General features: G+C 43.0%; 1 pseudogene; it reads right to left on the bottom strand.

The window, feature by feature from the left end:
- Window positions 1–1,530: 1,530 nt before the first annotated feature.
- LOC142698020 (U2 spliceosomal RNA) lies at window positions 1,531–1,632 on the bottom strand (annotated as a pseudogene).
- Between the last annotated feature and the right edge of the window lie 18,917 nt (window positions 1,633–20,549).

The raw sequence follows: 20,549 nt of genomic DNA, 5'->3' as shown, positions 1-20,549 counted from the left end.
ACTTTTCTCTTTGAGGAATCAGCAGCTGGGCTGTCCCTCACCTTTCTCTTCCTCTGGATGGCACCTGAGGAGACAAGAGGGGGGAAATCCTCCAGGGAGAGGACTCCAGCAGCTGGAGGGGAAGATGTTAGTGCTGCTGGAGCTGGGGAGAAGGGAGGCTGGGTTGGGAGACGTGCAGGTGACAGGACCACTGAGATGGGTGGGTAGGAGAAGGTGAGAGCCTCAGTGGGGGTGACAGCTGTTGGGGACTGGGACGGGGGTGGGGAGGGCCGGGCGAGGGAGCTCTGGCTGGGGCGGGGTTCCCTCTCGCTGGAGCTTTCGCCGCTACAGTTGCCCAGGATCGATCCCTCTTCGGGCTGTCCTTGTAAGAGTGGGCTGCTTGTCCGCAGAGGTTGCACATTGTCCGTTTCGGGCAGTCTTTGGTCTCGTGTCCTGTTACCCGGCATTTCTTGCAGGCGTGCTCCTTGCAGTCCTTCATCGAATGACCCTTCTTGCTGCATCTCCTGCAGATCTGCGGCATGTCCGGGTAGTAGATGAGGCCGTAGGAGTTGCCCAGCGAGAATGACTGGGGCAGGTGCTGGAGGCCGTCTTCCGTGCTTGAATCCTTGTTGAGTCGGACGATTACCGACCACTTGCCGGTCCAGAAGCCGAGTCCGTTCAGGATGTGGGTGGGTTCCCTCACCACTGTGCAGAACCGCTTCAGGAGTGTGGTGATGTCTTTGCCGGGGGTGTGTGGGTTCCGCATTGAGACCGTCACCCGCCTTTCCTCTCTTTGGACAGGGCAGTTGCCCACAAAGCGAGAGAAAGGGGATTCAGGCCTCGCCGCTTTCACCATCTCCCAGTACCTTCTGCAGATGTTGATCGATGCGAAGGTCACGAAGAACATCCCGGTCATGAAGGCCTGGATGCTGATGGTCTCCGGCTTAGCGAAGCCCTGGTCCAGGAGCATCTACTGGCACAACACTTCTTCCGTCATGTCCGGCACTCTCCCGTCCACCTCCTTCAGCTTCAGGGCCACCGTCTGCTTCATCCAGGGCTCCAGGGTTGGAGCAGCCTGGTTCGGCTTCCTGGTGGCCTGTTGGCTTGAGGAGGCTTCAGGAGGAGATGTCCTGGCCTGGGTCTGCTCACGTGGTCCATCAGCCTTCTCCTTCCGGGTGGCAGGGTTGCTGGTTGAGGCCATGGCTTCTTCCAGCTGTTCCTGTCGCTTGGGGAGGATCTTCGATAGCTCTTTCCTGAAGGGGGCGGAGCTATGCAAATCTTCTCCTTGCTGGCCGAGGTTCTTCCACAAAATTTCTTCCGCAGCGGTTCCTCGTCGAGCTTCTTCTTCTGCGGCCGAGCTTCTTCGAAGATCCCCTTCAGCAGCGGCTCTTCTCCGAAGGTCTCTGTCGCAGTTCTCCTTCTTCTTCCCGGCAGCGATCTCCCGGAGATTCTTCCCCGATGGCGGCTTCTCCCTTCTGCATCGTCGTCTTCGCTGGTTCTTCTCCGCAGTTCGTCGCCGGCTTCGTCTGGAACGCTCTTGGATCGCTAAGCTAGTGTTAATAGCCCCCAGTGGTTCTCCGAGCTATCTATCCTTACAAGGACTGATAAGAACAGATACTACACTTGATCTTAGCCAAGAGGCCGAGAAGCGACAGGTGACAACTAGCTGTTTACTTGCCCTTTACGTCTCTGGGCCAGACCGCCAAGATGTATTTTTCCAGCCCCGACTCGTCTGCACGCAAACTTTTCATCCTGCTGCTACCTCCAATGCCACTCTTTGTGCCCCCCCATACTGGGAATATGATACCCTGTAATATGAGGGAACAGGGATATAATGCCTGTAAGATGAGGAAACAGGGACATGTCCCTGTTCCTTCATATTACCGGCTTTATGTCCCTGTTCCCTCATATTACAGGTATTATGTCCCTGTTCCATCATATTACCGGCATTATGTCCCTGTTCCTTCATATTACAGGAATTATGTCCCCGTTCCTTCATATTACCGGCATTATGTCCCTGTTCCATCATATTACCGGCATTATGTCCCTGTTCCTTCCTATTACAGGCATTATGTCCCTGTTCCTTCATATTACCGGCATAAAGCGCCTGTTCCCTCATATTACAGGCATTATGTCCCTGATCCTTCATATAACAGGCTTCATGTCCCTGTTCCTTCATCTTACTGACATTATCTCCTTGTACTTTCATATTACCGGCATTATGTCCCTGTTCCCTCATTTTACCGGCATTATGTCCCTGTTCCTTCATATTACCGGCATTATGTCCTTGTTCCCTCATCTTAACGGCATTTTGTCCCTGTCCCTTCATTTTACCGGCATTATGTCCCTGTTCCTTCATATTACCGGCATTATGTCCCTGTTCCTTCATATTTCCGGCATTATGTCCCTGTTCCTTCATATTACCGGCATTATGTCCCTGTTTCTTCATATTACCGGCATTATGTCCCTTTTCCCTCATCTTACAGGCATTATGTCTCTATTAATTCATATTACCGGCATCACGTCCCTGTTCCTTCATATTACAGGTATTATGTCCCTGTTCCATCATTTTACAGGCATTATGTCCCTGTTCCTACATATTACAGGCAATATGTCCCTGTTCCTTTAAATTACAGGCTTCATGTCCCTGTTCCTTCATATTACAGGCATTATGTCCCTGTTCCCTCATCTTTGAGGCATTATGTCCCTGTTCCTTCATATTACAGGCATTATGTCCCTGTTCCTTCATAATACCGGCATAATGTCCGTGTCCCTTCATATTACTGGTATTAAGTCCCGTGTAGGAGGGCACAGGGACATAATGCCGGTAATATGTCCCTGTTCCCTCATCTTTGAGGCATTATGTCCCTGTTTCTTCATATTACCTGCATTATGTCCTTATTGCTTCATATTACCGGCATTATGTCCCTGTTCCCTCATCTTACCAGCATTATGTGCCTGTTCCTTCATATTACCGACATTATGTCCCTGTTCCTTCATATTACCGGCATTATGTCCCTGTTCCTTCATATTACCGGCATTATGTCCCTGTTTCTTCATATTACAGGCATTATGTCCCTGTTCCTGCATATTACAGGCATTATGTCCTATTCCTTCATATTACCGGCATTATGTCCCTGTTCCTTCATATTACAGGCATTATGTCCCTGTTCCTTCATATTACCGGCATTATGTCCCTGTTCCCCCATATGACCGGCATTATGTCCCTGTTCCTTCATATTACCGGCACAATTTCCCTGTTCCTTTATATTACAGGCATTATGTCCCTGTTTCTTCATATTACCTGCATTATGTCCCTGTTCCCTCTTCTTACCAGCATTATGTCCCTGCTCCTTCATATTATAGGCATTATGTCCCTGCTCCCTCATATTACCGGCATTATATCCCTGTTCCTTCATATTACCGGCATTATGTCCCTGTTCCTTCATATTACAGGCATTTTTCCCTGTTCCCTCATCTGAACCGGCATTATGTCCCTATTCCTTCATATTACCGGCATTATGTCCCTGTTCCCTCTTCTGAACCGGCATGATGTGCCTGTTCCTTCATCTTACCGGCATTATGTCCCTGTTCCTTCATATTATCGGCATTACGTCCCTGTTCCTTTATATTATCGGCATTACGTCCCTGTTTCTTCATATTACCGCCATTACGTCCCTGTTCCTGCATATTACCGGCATTATGTCCCTGTTCCTTCATATTACCGGCATTACGTCCTGGCTCCTTCATATTATCGACATTATGTCCCTGTTCCCTCATCTTAACGGCATTATGTCCCTGTTCCTTCATATTATCGGCATTACCTCCCTGTTCCTTCATATTACAGGGATTATTTCCTTGTTCCTTCAAATTACAGGCATTATGTCCCTGTTCCATCATAGTACCGGCATTATGTCCCTTTTCCTTCATATTACCGGCATTATGTCCCTGTTCCTTCATATTACCGGCATTGTTTCCTTGTTCCTTCATCTTACAGGCATTATGTCCCTGTTCCCTCATCTTACCGGCATTATCTCGCTGTTCCCTCATCATACCGGCATTATGTCCCTGTTCCTTCATATTACCGGCATTATGTCCCTGTTCCCTCCTCTTACCGGCATTATGTCCCTGTTCCTTCATATTACCGGCATTATCTTCCAGTTCCTTCATATTACGAGCATTATGTCCCTGTTCCTTCATATTTCCAGCATTATGTCCCTGTTCCTTCATATTACCGGCATTATGTCCCTGCTCCTTCATATTACCGGCATTATGTCCCTGCTCCTTCATATTACCGGCTTTATGTCCTTATTCCTTCATATTACCGGCATTATGTCTCTGTTCCTTCATATTACCGGCATTATGTCCCTGTTCCCTCATCTTACCGGCATTATGTCCCTGTTTCTTCATATTACCGGCATTATTTTCCTGTTCCTTCATATTACCGGCATTATGTCCCTGTTCCTGCATATTACAGGCATTATGTCCCTATTCCTTCATCTTACCGGCATTATGTCCCTGTTTCTTCATATTACCGGCATTATTTCCCTGTTCCTTCATATTACCGGCATTATGTCCCTGTTCACTCATCTTACCAGCATTATGTCCCTGTTCCTTCCTATTACCGGCATTATGTCCCTGTTCACTCATCTTACCGGCATTATGTCCCTGTTCCTTCATATTACCGGCATTATGTCCCTGTTCCTTCATATTTCCGGCATTTTGTCCCTGTTCCTTCATATTACCGGCATTATGTCCCTGTTCCTTCATATTTCCGGCATTATGTCCCTGTTCCTTCATATTAGCGGCATTATGTCCCTGTTCCTTCATATTGCAGGCATTATGTCCCTGTTCCTTCATATTACCGGCATTATGTCCCTGTTCACTCATCTTACCAGCATTATGTGCCTGTTCCTTCATATTACAGGCATTATGTCCCTGATCCTTCATATTACAGGCATTATGTCCCTGTTCCTTTATATTACCGGCATTATGTCCCTGTTCCTTCATATTACCGGCATTATGTCCCTGTTCCTTCATATTACCGGCACAATTTCCCTGTTCCTTCATATTACCGACATTATGTCCCTGTTTCTTCATATTACCGGCATTATGTGCCTCTTCCTTCATATTACCGGCATTATGTCCCTGTTCCCTTATATTACATAAATTATGTCCCTGTTCCTTCATATTACCGGCATTATGTCCCTGTTCCTTCATATTACCGGCATTATGTCCCTGTTTCTTCATATTACCGGCATTATGTCCCTGTTCCCTCATATTACAGCCATTTTGTCCCTGATCCTTCATATTACAGGCATTATCTTCCAGTTCCTTCATATTACGAGCATTATGTCCCTGTTCCTTCATATTTCCAGCATTATGTCCCTGTTCCTTCATATTACCGGCATTATGTCCCTGCTCCTTCATATTACCGGCATTATGTCCCTGCTCCTTCATATTACCGGCTTTATGTCCTTATTCCTTCATATTACCGCCATTATGTCTCTGTTCCTTCATATTACCGGCATTATGTCCCTGTTCCATCATCTTACCGCCATTATGTCCCTGTTTCTTCATATTACAGGCATTATGTCCCTATTCCTTCATCTTACCGGCATTATGTCCCTGTTTCTTCATATTACCGGCATTATTTCCCTGTTCCTTCATATTACCGGCATTATGTCCCTGTTCCTGCATATTACAGGCATTATGTCCATATTCCTTCATCTTACCGGCATTATGTCCCTGTTTCTTCATATTACCGGCATTATTTCCCTGTTCCTTCATATTACCGGCATTATGTCCCTGTTCCTGCATATTACAGGCATTATGTCCCTATTCCTTCATCTTACCGGCATTATGTCCCTGTTTCTTCATATTACCGGCATTATTTCCCTGTTCCTTCATATTACCGGCATTATGTCCCTGTTCCCTCATATTACCGGCATTATGTCCCTGTTCCTTCATATTACCGGCATTATGTCCCTGTTCCCTCATATTACCGGCATTATGTCCCTGTTCCTTCATATTACCGGCATTATGTCCCTGTTCACTCATCTTACCAGTATTATGTCCTTGTACCTTCATTTTACCTGCATTATGTCCTTGTTCCTTCATATTACCGGCATTTTGTCCCTATTCACTCATCTTACCGGCATTATGTCCCTGTTCACTCATCTTACCAGCATTATGTCCCTGTTCCTTCCTATTACCGGCATTATGTCCCTGTTCACTCATCTTACCGGCATTATGTCCCTGTTCATTCATATTACCGGCATTATGTCCCTGTTCCTTCATATTTCCGGCATTTTGTCCCTGTTCCTTCATATTACCGGCATTATGTCCCTGTTCCTTCATATTTCCGGCATTATGTCCCTGTTCCTTCATATTACCGGCATTATGCCCCTGTTCCTTCATATTGCAGGCATTATGTCCCTGTTTCTTCATATTACCGGCACAATTTCCCTGTTCCTTCATATTACCGACATTATGTCCCTGTTTCTTCATATTACAGGCATTATGTGCCTCTTCCTTCATATTACCGGCATTATGTCCCTGTTCCCTTATATTACATGCATTATGTCCCTGTTCCTTGATATTACCGGCATTATGTCCCTGTTCCTTCATATTACAGGCATTATGTCCCTGTTCCTTCATATTACCGCCATTATTTCCCTGTTCCTTCATATTACCGGCACTATGTCCCTGTTCCTTCATATTACCGGCATTATGTCCCTGTTCCTTCATATTACAGGCATTATTTCCCTGTTCCTTCATATTACCGGCATTATGTCCCTGTTCCTTCATATTACCGGCATTATGTCCCTGTTCCTTCATATTTCCGGCATTATGTCCCTGTTCCTTCATATTACCGGCATTATGTCCCTGTTTCTTCATATTACCGGCATTATGTCCCTGTTCCCTCATCTTACCAGTATTATGTCCTTGTACCTTCATTTTACCTGCATTATGTCCTTGTTCCTTCATATTACCGGCATTTTGTCCCTATTCACTCATCTTACCGGCATTAAGTCCCTGTTCACTCATCTTACCAGCATTATGTCCCTGTTCCTTCCTATTACCGGCTTTATGTCCCTGTTCCTTCATATTACTGGCATTATGTCCCTGTTCCTTCATATTTCCGGCATTATGTCCCTGTTCCTTCATATTACAGGCATTATTTCCCTGTTCCTTCATATTACCGGCATTATGTCCCTGTTCCTTCATATTACCGGCATTATGTCCCTGTTCCTTCATATTTCCGGCATTATGTCCCTGTTCCTTCATATTACCGGCATTATGTCCCTGTTCCTTCATATTACCGGCATTATGTCCCTGTTCCCTCATCTTACCGGCATTTTGTCCCTGTTCACTCATCTTACCAGTATTATGTCCTTGTACCTTCATTTTACCTGCATTATGTCCTTGTTCCTTCATATTACCGGCATTTTGTCCCTATTCACTCATCTTACCGGCATTATGTCCCTGTTCACTCATCTTACCAGCATTATGTCCCTGTTCCTTCCTATTACCGGCTTTATGTCCCTGTTCCTTCATATTACTGGCTTTATGTCCCTGTTCCTTCATATTATCGGCATTATGTCCCTGTTCCCTCATCTTAACGGCATTATGTCCCTGTTCCTTCATATTACAGGGATTATTTCCCTGTTCCTTCATATTACCTGCACAATTTCCCTGTTCCTTCATATTACCGGCATTATGTCCCTGTTTCTTCATATTACAGGCATTATGTCCCTATTCCTTCATATTACACGCATTATTTCCCTGTTACTTCATATTACCGGCATTATGTCCCTGTTCCTTCATATTACCAGCATTTTGTCCCTGATCCTTCATATTACAGGCTTCATGTCCTTGTTCCTTCATATTACCGGCATTATGTCCCTGTTTCTTCATATTACCGGCATTATGTCCCTGTTCCTTCATATTACCGGCATTGATTCCCTGTTCCTGCATATTACCGACATTATGTCCCTTTTCCTTCATATGATCTGAATTATGTCCTTGTTCCTTCATCTTACAGGCATTATGTTCCTGTTCCCTCATCTTACCGGCATTATGTTCCTGTTCCCTCCTCTTACCGGCATTATGTCCTATTCCTTCATATTACCGGCATTATGTCCCTGTTCCTTCATATTATCGGCAGTACGTCTCTGTTCCTTCATATTACCGGCATTACGTCCCTGTTCCTCCATATAATCGGCATTTTGTCCTTGTTCCTTCAAAGTACCGGCATTATGTTCTTGTTCTTTCATATTACCGGCATTATGTCCCTGTTCCTTCATATTACCGCATTATGTTCCTGTTCCTTCATATTACAGGCATTATGTCCCTGTTCCTTCATATTACATGCATTATTTCCCTGTTCCTTCATATTACCGGAATTATGTCCCTGTTCCTTCATATTACAGGCATTATGTCCCTGTTCCTTCATATTACAGGCATTATGTCCCTGATCCTTCATATTACAGGCATTATGTCCGTGTTCCTTCATATTACCGGCATTATGTCCCTGTTCCTTCATATTTCCGGCATTATGTCCCTGTTCCTTCATATTAACGGCATTATGTCCCTGTTTCTTCATATTACCGGCATTATGTCCCTGTTCCCTCATCTTACCGGCATTTTGTCCCTGTTCACTCATCTTACCAGTATTATGTCCTTGTACCTTCATTTTACCTGCATTATGCCCTTGTTCCTTCATATTACCGGCATTTTGTCCCTATTCACTCATCTTACCGGCATTACGTCCCTGTTCACTCATCTTACCAGCATTATGTCCCTGTTCCTTCCTATTACCGGCTTTATGTCCCTGTTCCTTCATATTACTGGCATTATGTCCCTATTCCTTCATATTTCCGGCATTATGTCCCTGTTCCTTCATATTACCGGCATTATGTCCCTGTTCCTTCATATTTCCGGCATTATGTCCCTGTTCCTTCATATTACCGGCATTATGTCCCTGTTCCTTCATATTGCAGGCATTATGTCCCTGTTCCTTCATATTACCGGCATTATTTCCCTGTTCCTTCATATTACCAGCATTATGTCCCTGTTCCTTCATATTACCACCATTATATCCCTGTTCCTTCATATTACCAGAATTATGTCCCTGTTCCTTCTTATTACCGGCATTATGTCCCTGTTCCTTCATATTACATGCATTATGTCCCTGTTCCCTCATCTTACCATCATTATGTGCCTCTTCCTTCATATTACAGGCATTATTGTCCTTTTCCTTCATATTTCCGGCATTATGTCCCTGTTCCTTCATATTACCGGCATTATGTCCCTGTTCCTTCATATTACCGGCATTATGTCCTTATTCCTTCATATTACCGGCATTATGTCCCTGTTCCTTCATATTACAGGCATTATGTCTCTGTTCCTTCAACATACCGGCTTTATGTCCCTGTTCCCTCATCTAAACCGCCATTATGTCCCTATTCCTTCATATTACCGGCATTATGTCCCTGTTCCCTCATCTGAACTGGCATTATGTGCCTGTTCCTTCATCTTACCGGCATTATGTCCCTGTTCCTTCATATTACAGGCATTATGTCCCTTTTCCATCATAGTACCGGCATTATGTCCCTGTTCCTTCATATTACCGGCATTTTCTCCCTGTTCCCTCATCTTACCGGCATTATTTCCCTGTTCCCTCATATTACAGGCATTTTGTCCCTGATCCTTCATATTACAGGCATTATGTCCTTGTTCCTTCATATTACCGGCATTATGTCCCTGTTCCTTCATATTACCGGCATTATGTCCCTGTTCCTTCATATTACCCGCATTATTTCCCTGTTCCTTCATATTACCGGAATTTTGTCCCTGTTCCTTCATATTACATGCATTATGTCCCTGTTCCCTCATCTTACCAGCATTATATCCCTGTTCCTTCATATTACCGGCATTATCTTCCAGTTCCTTCATATTACAGGCATTATGTCCCTGTTCCTTCATATTTCCAGCATTATGTCTCTGTTCCTTCATATTACCGGCATTATGTCCCTGTTCCCTCATCTTACCAGCATTATGTGCCTGTTCCTTCATATTACCGGCATTATGTCCCTGTTTCTTCATATTATAGGCATTATGTCCCTATTCCTTCATATTATAGGCATTATTTCCCTGTTCCTTCATATTACCGGCATTATGTCCCTGTTCCTGCATATTACAGGCATTATGTCCCTGTTCCTTCATATTACCGGCATTATGTCCCTGTTCACCCATATGACCGGCATTATGTCCCTGTTCCTTCATATTACCGGCACAATTTCCCTGTTCCTTCATATTACCGGCATTATGTCCCTGCTCCTTCATATTACCGGCATTATGTCCTTATTCCTTCATATTACCGGCATTATGTCTCTGTTCCTTCATATTACCGGCATTATGTCCCTGTTCCCTCATCTTACCAGCATTATGTGCCTGTTCCTTCATATTACCGGCATTATGTCCCTGTTTCTTCATATTACAGGCATTATGTCCCTATTCCTTCATATTATAGGCATTATTTCCCTGTTCCTTCATATTACCGGCATTATGTCCCTGTTCCTGCATATTACAGGCATTATGTCCCTGTTCCTTCATATTACCGGCATTATGTCCCTGCTCCCTCATATTACCGGCATTATATCCCTGTTCCTTCATATTACAGGCATTATGTCCCTGTTCCCACATCTTACCGGCATTATGTCCCTGTTCCTTCATATTACCGGCATTATGTCCCTGTTCCTTCATATTACAGGCATTTTTCCCTGTTCCTTCATATTACCGGCATTATGTCCCTGTTCCTTCATATTACCGGCATTATGTCCCTGATCCTTCATATTACCGGCATTATGTCCCTGTTCCCTCATATTACCAGCATTATGTCCCTGTTCCTTTATATTACAGGCATTATGTCCCTGTTCCTTCATATTACCGGCATAATGTCCCTGTTCCTTCATATTACAGGCATTATATCCCTGTTCCTTCATATTGCCGGCATTATGTCCCTGTTCCTTCATATTACCGGCATTACGTCCCTGTTTCCTCATATTACAGGCATTATGTCCCTGTTCCTTCATATTACCGGCATTATGTCCCTGTTTCTTCATATTATCGGCATTATGTCCCTGTTTCTTCATATTACAGGCATTATGTCCTTGATCCTTCATATTACAGGCATCATGTCCCTTTAACTTCATATTACAGGCATTATATCCCTGTTCCTTCATATTATCGGCATTATGTCCCTGTTCCTTCATATTACAGGCATTATTTCCCTGTTCCTTCATATTACCGGCATTATGTCCCTGTTCCTTCATATTACCGGCATTATGTCCCTGCTCCTTCATATTACCGGCATTATGTCCTTATTCCTTCATATTACCGGCATTATGTCCCTGTTCCCTCATATTACCGGCATTATGTCCCTGTTCCCTCATCTTACCAGCATTATGTGCCTGTTCCTTCATATTACCGGCATTATGTCCCTGTTTCTTCATATTACAGGCATTATGTCCCTATTCCTTCATATTACGGGCATTATTTCCCTGTTCCTTCATATTACCGGCATTATGTCCCTGTTCCTGCATATTACAGGCATTATGTCCTATTCCTTCATATTACATGCATTATGTCCCTGTTCCTTCATATTACCGGAATTATGTCCCTGTTCCTGCATATTACCGGCATTATGTCCTATTCCTTCATATTACCGGCATTATGTCCCTGTTCCTTCATATTACCGGCATTATGTCCCTGTTCCTTGATATTGCAGGCATTATTTCCCTGTTCCTTTATATTACAGGCATTATGTCCCGGTTTCTTCATATTACCGGCATTATGTCCCTGTTCCCTCTTCTTACCAGCATTATGTCCCTGCTCCTTCATATTACAGGCATTATGTCCCTGCTCCCTCATATTACGGGCATTATTTCCCTGTTCCTTCATATTGCCGGCATTATGTCCCTGTTCCTTCATATTACCGGCATTATGTCCCTGTTCCTTCATATTACCGGCATTATGTCCCTGTTCCTTCATATTACCGGCATTATGTCCCTGATCCTTCATATTACCGGCATTATGTCCCTGTTCCTTCATATTACCGGCAATATGTCCCTGTTCCTTCATCTTACCGGCATTAATTCCCTGTTCCTTCATATTACCGGCATTATGTCCCTGTTCCTTCATATTACCGGCATTATGTCCCTGATCCTTCATATTACCGGCATTATGTCCCTGTTCCTTCATATTACCGGCATTATGTCCCTGTTCCTTCATCTTACCGGCATTATTTCCCTGTTCCTTCATATTACCGGCATTATGTCCCTGTTCCTTCATATTACAGGCATTATTTCCCTGTTCCTTCATATTACTGGCATTATGTCCCTGTTCCTTCATATTACCGGCATTATGTCCCTGTTCCTTTATATTACCGGCATTATGTCCCTGTTCCTTCATATTACAGGCATTATTTCCCTGTTCCTTCATATTACAGGCATTATGTCCCTGTTCCCACATCTTACCGGCATTATGTCCCTGTTCCTTCATATTACCGGCATTATGTCCCTGTTCCTTCATATTACAGGCATTTTTCCCTGTTCCTTCATATTACCGGCATTATGTCCCTGTTCCTTCATATTACCGGCATTACGTCCCTGTTCCTCCATATAATCGGCATTTTGTCCTTGTTCCTTCAAAGTACCGGCATTATGTTCTTGTTCTTTCACATTACCGGCATTATGTCCCTGTTCCTTCATATTACCGCATTATGTCTCTGTTCCTTCATATTACAGGCATTATTTCCCCGTTCCTTCATATTACCGGAATTATGTCCCTGTTCCTTCATATTACCGGCATTATGTCCCTGTTCCTTCATATTACAGGCATTATGTCCCTGTTCCTTCATATTACCGGCATTATGTCCCTGTTCCTTCATATTACCGGCATTATGTCCCTGTTCCCTTATATCACAGGAATTATTTTCCTGTTCCTTCATATTTCCGGCATTATGTCCCTGTTCCTTCATATTACCGGCATTATATACCTGTTCCTTCATATTACCGGCATTATGTCCCTGTTCCTTCATATTACCGGCATTATGTCCCTGTTCCTTCATATTACAGGCTCTATATACCGGCTCCTTCATATTACCGGCATTATGTCCCTGTTCCTTCATACTACCGGCATTATGTCCCTGTTCCTTCTTATTTCAGGAATTATGTCCCTGTTCCTTCATATTACCGGCATTATGTCCCTGTTCTTTCATATTACAGGCATTATGTCCCTCTTCCTTCATATTACCGGCATTATGTCCCTGTTCCTTCATATTACCGGCATTATGTCCCTGTTCCTTCATACTACCGGCATTATGTCCCTGTTCCTTCACATTACCGGCATTATGTCCCCGTTCCTTCATATTACCGCATTATGTTCCTGTTCCTTCATATTACCGGCATTATGTCCCTGTTCCTTCATATTACCGGCATTATGTCCCTGTTCCTTCATCTTACCGGCATTATTTCCCTGTTCCTTCATATTACCGGCATTATGTCCCTGTTCCTTCATATTACAGGCATTATTTCCCTGTTCCTTCATATTACTGGCATTATGTCCCTGTTCCTTCATATTACCGGCATTATGTCCCTGTTCCTTTATATTACCGGCATTATGTCCCTGTTCCTTCATATTACAGGCATTATTTCCCTGTTCCTTCATATTACAGGCATTATGTCCCTGTTCCCACATCTTACCGGCATTATGTCCCTGTTCCTTCATATTACCGGCATTATGTCCCTGTTCCTTCATATTACAGGCATTTTTCCCTGTTCCTTCATATTACCAGCATTATGTCCCTGTTCCTTCATATTACCGGCATTACGTCCCTGTTCCTCCATATAATCGGCATTTTGTCCTTGTTCCTTCAAAGTACCGGCATTATGTTCTTGTTCTTTCACATTACCGGCATTATGTCCCTGTTCCTTCATATTACCGCATTATGTCTCTGTTCCTTCATATTACCGGCATTATGTCCCTGTTCCTTCATATTTCCGGCATTATGTCCCTCTTCCTTCATATTACAGGCATTATTTCCCCGTTCCTTCATATTACCGGAATTATGTCCCTGTTCCTTCATATTACCGGCATTATGTCCCTGTTCCTTCATATTACAGGCATTATGTCCCTGTTCCTTCATATTACCGGCATTATGTCCCTGTTCCTTCATATTACCGGCATTATGTCCCTGTTCCCTTATATCACAGGAATTATTTTCCTGTTCCTTCATATTTCCGGCATTATGTCCCTGTTCCTTCATATTACCGGCATTATGTCCCTGTTCCTTCATATTACAGGCATTATGTCCCTTTTCCTTCATATTACAGGCATTATGTCCCTTTTCCTTCATATTACAGGCATTATGTCCCTGTTCCTTCATATTACCGCCATTATGTCCCTCTTTCTTCATATTACCGGCATTATGTCCCTGTTCCCTCATCTTACCGGCATTTTGTCCCTGTTCCCTCATCTTACCGGCATTATGTCCCTGTTCCTTCATATTACCGGCATTATATACCTGTTCCTTCATATTACCGGCATTATGTCCCTGTTCCTTCATATTACCGGCATTATGTCCCTGTTCCTTCATATTACAGGCTCTATATACCGGCTCCTTCATATTACCGGCATTATGTCCCTGTTCCTTCATACTACCGGCATTATGTCCCTGTTCCTTCTTATTTCAGGAATTATGTCCCTGTTCCTTCATATTACAGGCATTATTTCTCTGTTCCTTCATATTACCGGCATTATGTCCCTGTTCTTTCATATTACAGGCATTATGTCCCTCTTCCTTCATATTACCGGCATTATGTCCCTGTTCCTTCATATTACCGGCATTATGTCCCTGTTCCTTCATACTACCGGCATTATGTCCCTGTTCCTTCACATTACCGGCATTATGTCCCCGTTCCTTCATATTACCGCATTATGTTCCTGTTCCTTCATATTACCGGCATTATGTCCCTGTTCCTTCATATTTCCGGCATTATGTCCCTCTTCCTTCATATTACAGGCATTATTTCCCCGTTCCTTCATATTACCGGAATTATGTCCCTGTTCCTTCATATTACCGGCATTATGTCCCTGTTCCTTCATATTACAGGCATTATGTCCCTGTTCCTTCATATTACCGGCATTATGTCCCTGTTCCTTCATATTACCGGCATTATGTCCCTGTTCCCTTATATCACCGGAATTATTTTCCTGTTCCTTCATATTTCCGGCATTATGTCCCTGTTCCTTCATATTACCGGCATTATGTCCCTGTTCCTTAATATTACAGGCATTATGTCCCTGTTCCTTCATATTACCGGCATTATTTCCCTGTTCCTTCATATTACAGGCATTATGTCCCTCTTCCTTCATATTACCGGCATTATGTCCCTGTTCCTTCATATTACCGGCATTATGTCCCTGTTCCTTCATATTACAGGCATTATATCCCTGTTCCTTCATATTACCGGCATTATGTCCCTGTTCCTTCATATTACAGGCATTATATCCCTGTTCCTTCATATTACAGGCATTATGTCCCTGTTCCTTCATAATACCGGCATTATGTCCCAGTTCCTTCATATTACCGGCATTATGTCCCTGTCCCTTCATATTACAGGCTCTATATACCGGTTCCTTCATATTACCAGCATTATGTCCCTGCTCCTTCACATTATAGGCATTATTTCCCTGTTCCTTCATATTACCGGCATTAGGTCCCTGTTCCTTCTTATTACAGGCATTATGTCCCTGTTCCTTCATATTACCGGCATTATGTCCCTGTTCCTTCTTATTACAGGCATTATGTCCCTGTTCCTTCATATTACATGTATTATGTCCCTGTTCCCTCATCTTACCAGCATTATGTGCCTCTTCCTTCATATTACAGGCATTATATCCTTTTCCTTCATATTTCCAGCATTATGTCCCTGTTCCTTCATATTACCGGCATTTTGTCCCTGTTCCTTCATATTACCGGCATTATGTCCTTTTCCTTCATATTTCCGGCATTATGTCCTTATTTCTTCATATTACCGGCATTATGTCCCTATTCCTTCATATTACAGGCATTATGTCCCTGTTCCTTCATATTACCGGCATTATGTCCCTGTTCCTTCATATTACCGGCATTATGTCCCTGTTCCTTCATATTACAGGCATTATATCCCTGTTCCTTCATATTACAGGCATTATGTCCCTGTTCCTTCATATTACCGGCATTATGTCCCTGTTCCTTCTTATTACAGGCATTATGTCCCTGTTCCTTCATATTACATGTATTATGTCCCTGTTCCTTCATATTACATGCATTATGTCCCTGTTCCCTCATCTTACCAGCATTATGTGCCTCTTCCTTCATATTACCGGCATTATGTCCCTGTCCCTTCATATTACAGGCATTATGTCCCTGTTCATTCATATTACAGGCATTATGTCCCTGTTCCTTCATATTACAGGCATTATGTCCCTGTTCCTTCATATTACCGGCATTATGTCCCTGTTCCCTCATCTTACCGGCATTTTGTCCCTGTTCCCTCATCTTACAGGCATTATGTTCCTTTTCCTTCATATTACCGGCATTATGTCCCTGTTCCTTCATATTACCGGCATTATGTCCCTGTTCCTTCATATTACCAGCATTATGTCCCTGTTCCTTCATATTACAGGCATTATTTCCCTGTTCATTCATATTACAGGTATTATGTCCCTGTTCCTTCATATTACAGGCATTATGTCCCTGTTCCTTCATATTACCGGCATTATGTCCCTGTTCCCTCATCTTACCGGCATTTTGTCCCTGTTCCCTCATCTTACAGGCATTATGTCCCTGTTCCTTCATATTACAGGGATTATTTCCCTGTTCCTTCATATTACAGGCATTATGTCCCTGTTCCTTCATCTTACCGGCATTATGTCCCTGTACCTTCATATTACCGGCATTATGTCCCTGTTCCTTCTTATTACAGGCATTATGTCCCTGTTCCTTCATATTACAGGGATTATTTCCCTGTTCCTTCATATTACAGGCATTATGTCCCTGTTCCGTCATAGTACCGGCATTATGTCCCTGTTCCTTCATATTACCGGCATTTTGTCCCTGTTCCCTCATCTTACCGGCATTATGTCCCTGTTCCTTCATATTACAGGCATTATGTCCCTGTTCCTTCATATTACAGGCATTATGTCACTGTTCCTTCATATTACAGGCATTATGTCCCTGTTCCTTCATATTACAGGAATTATGTCCCTGTTCCCTCATATTACATGCATTATGTCCCTGTTCCTTCATATTACCGGCATTATGTCCTATTCCTTCATATTACCGGCATTATGTCCCTTTTCCCTCATATTACCGGCATTATGTCCCTGTTCCTTCATATTACCGGCATTATGTCCCTGTTCTTTCATATTACAGGCATTATGTCCCTGTTCCTTCATATTACTGGCATTATGTCCCTATTCCTTCATATTACGAGCATTATGTCCCTGTTCCTTCATATTACCGGCATTATGTACCTGTTCCTTCATATTACCGGCATTATGTCCCTGTTCCTTCATATTACAGGCATTATGTCCCTGTTCCCTCATCTTACCGGCATTATGTACCTGTTCCTTCATATTACCGGCATTATGTCCTATTCCTTCATATTACCGGCATTATGTCCCTGTTCCTTCATATTACAGGCATTATGTACCTGTTCCTTCATATTACAGGCATTATGTCCCTGTTCCCTCATATTACAGGCATTATGTCCCTGTTCTTTCATATTACTGGCATTATGTCCCTATTCCTTCATATTACCGACATTATGTCCCTGTTCCTTCATATTACCAGCATTATGTCCCTATTCCTTCATATTACCGGCATTATGTCCCTGTTCCTTCATATTACAGGCATTATGTCCTTGTTCCCTCATCTTACCGGCATTATGTCCCTGTTCCTTCATATTACCGGCATTATGTCCCTGTTCCTTCATATTTCCGGCATTATGTCCTTATTCCTTCATATTACCGGCATTATGTCCCTGTTCCTTCATATTACCGGCATTATGTCCCTGTTCCTTCTTATTACAGGCATTATGTACCTGTTCCTTCATATTACCGGCATTATGTCCCTGTTCCTTCATATTACCGGCATTATGTCCCTGTTCCTTCATATTACAGGCATTATGTCCCTGTTCCTTCATATTACCGGCATTATGTCCCTGTTCCTTCATATTTCCGGCATTATGTCCTTATTCCTTCATATTACCGGCATTATGTCCCTGTTCCTTTATATTACCGGCATTATGTCCCTGTTCCTTCTTATTACAGGCATTATGTCCCTGTTTTTTCATATTACAGGCATTATGTCCCTGTTCCTTCATATTACTGGCATTATGTCCCTGTTCCTTCATATTTCCGGCATTATGTCCTTATTCCTTCATATTACCGGCATTATGTCCCTGTTCCTTCTTATTACAGGCATTATGTCCCTGTTCCTTCATATTACCGGCATTATGTCCCTGTTCCTTCATATTACCGGCATTATGTCCTTAATCCTTCATCTAAACCGCCATTATGTCCCTATTCCTTCATATTACAGGCATTATGTCCCTGTTCCTTCATCCTACCGGCATTATGTCCCTGTACCTTCATATTATCGGTATTACCTCCCTGTTCCTTCATATTACAAGGATTATTTCCCTGTTCCTTCATATTACCGGTATTATGTCCCTGTTCCTTCATATTACAGGCATTATGTCCCTGTTCCTTCATATTACCGGCATTATGTCCCTGTTCCTTCCTATTACAGGTATTATGTCCCAGTTTCTTCATATTACCGGCATTATGTCCCTGTTCCTTCATATTACAGGCATTATTTTGCTGTTCCTTCATATTACCGGCATTATGTCCCTGTTCCTTCTTATTACCGGCATTATGTTCCTGTTCCTTTATATTACCGGCATTATGTCCCTGTTCCGGCATATTACAGGCATTATGTCCCTGTTCCTGCATATTACAGGCATTATGTCCCTGTTCCTTCATATTACAGGCATTATGTCACTTTTCCTTCATATTACAGGCATTATGTCCCTGTTCCGTCATATTACATGCATTATGTCCCTGTTCCTTCATATTACAGGCATTATGTCCCTGTTCCCTAATATTACATGCATTATGTCCCTGTTCCTTCATATTACCGGCATTATGTCCTATTCCTTCATATTACCGGCATTATGTCCCTTTTCCCTCATATTACCGGCATTATGTCCCTGTTCCTTCATATTACCGGCATTATGTCCCTGTTCTTTCATATTACAGGCATTATGTCCCTGTTCCTTCATATTACTGGCATTATGTCCCTATTCCTTCATATTACGAGCATTATGTCCCTGTTCCTTCATATTACCGGCATTATGTACCTGTTCCTTCATATTACCGACATTATGTCCCTGTTCCTTCATATTACAGGCATTATGTCCCTGTTCCCTCATCTTACCGGCATTATGTCCCTGTTCCTTCATATTACCGGCATTATGTCCCTGTTCCTTCATATTTCCGGCATTATGTCCTTATTCCATCATATTACCGGCATTATGTCCCTGTTCCTTTATATTACCGGCATTATGTCCCTGTTCCTTCTTATTACAGGCATTATGTCCCTGATCCTTCATATTACCGGCATTATGTCCCTGTTCCTTCATATTACCGGCATTATGTCCCTGTTTTTTCATATTACAGGCATTATGTCCCTGTTCCTTCATATTACCGGCATTATGTCCCTGTTCCTTCATATTTCCGGCATTATGTCCTTATTCCTTCATATTACCGGCATTATGTCCCTGTTCCTTCTTATTACAGGCATTATGTCCCTGTTCCTTCATATTACCGGCATTATGTCCCTGTTCCTTCATATTACAGGCATTATGTCCCTGTTCCTTCATCCTACCGGCATTATGTCCCTGTACCTTCATATTATCGGTATTACCTCCCTGTGCCTTCATATTACAAGGATTATTTCCCTGTTCCTTCATATTACCGGTATTATGTCCCTGTTCCTTCATATTACAGGCATTATGTCCAATTCCTTCATATTACCGGCATTATGTCCCTTTTCCCTCATATTACCGGCATTATGTCCCTGTTCCTTCATATTACCGGCATTATGTCCCTGTTCTTTCATATTACAGGCATTATGTCCCTATTCCTTCATATTACCGCCATTATGTCCCTGTTCCTTCATATTACCGGCATTATGTCCCTGTTCCTTCATATTACCGGCATTATGTCCCTATTCCTTCATATTACCGGCATTATGTCCCTATTCCTTCATATTACCGCCATTATGTCCCTGTTCCTTCATATTACCGGCATTATGTCCCTATTCCTTCATATTACCGGCATTATGTCCCTGTTCCTTCATATTACAGGCATTATTTCGCTGTTCCTTCATATTACCGGCATTATGTCCCTATTCCTTCATATTACCGCCATTATGTCCCTGTTCTTTCATATTA

Source organism: Rhinoderma darwinii, assembly GCF_050947455.1.
Source record: "Rhinoderma darwinii isolate aRhiDar2 chromosome 11 unlocalized genomic scaffold, aRhiDar2.hap1 SUPER_11_unloc_16, whole genome shotgun sequence".
Taxonomy (NCBI): domain Eukaryota; kingdom Metazoa; phylum Chordata; class Amphibia; order Anura; family Rhinodermatidae; genus Rhinoderma; species Rhinoderma darwinii.
Note: the sequence above shows the minus strand (reverse complement) of the source record. Positions and strands in the feature narration are given on the sequence as shown.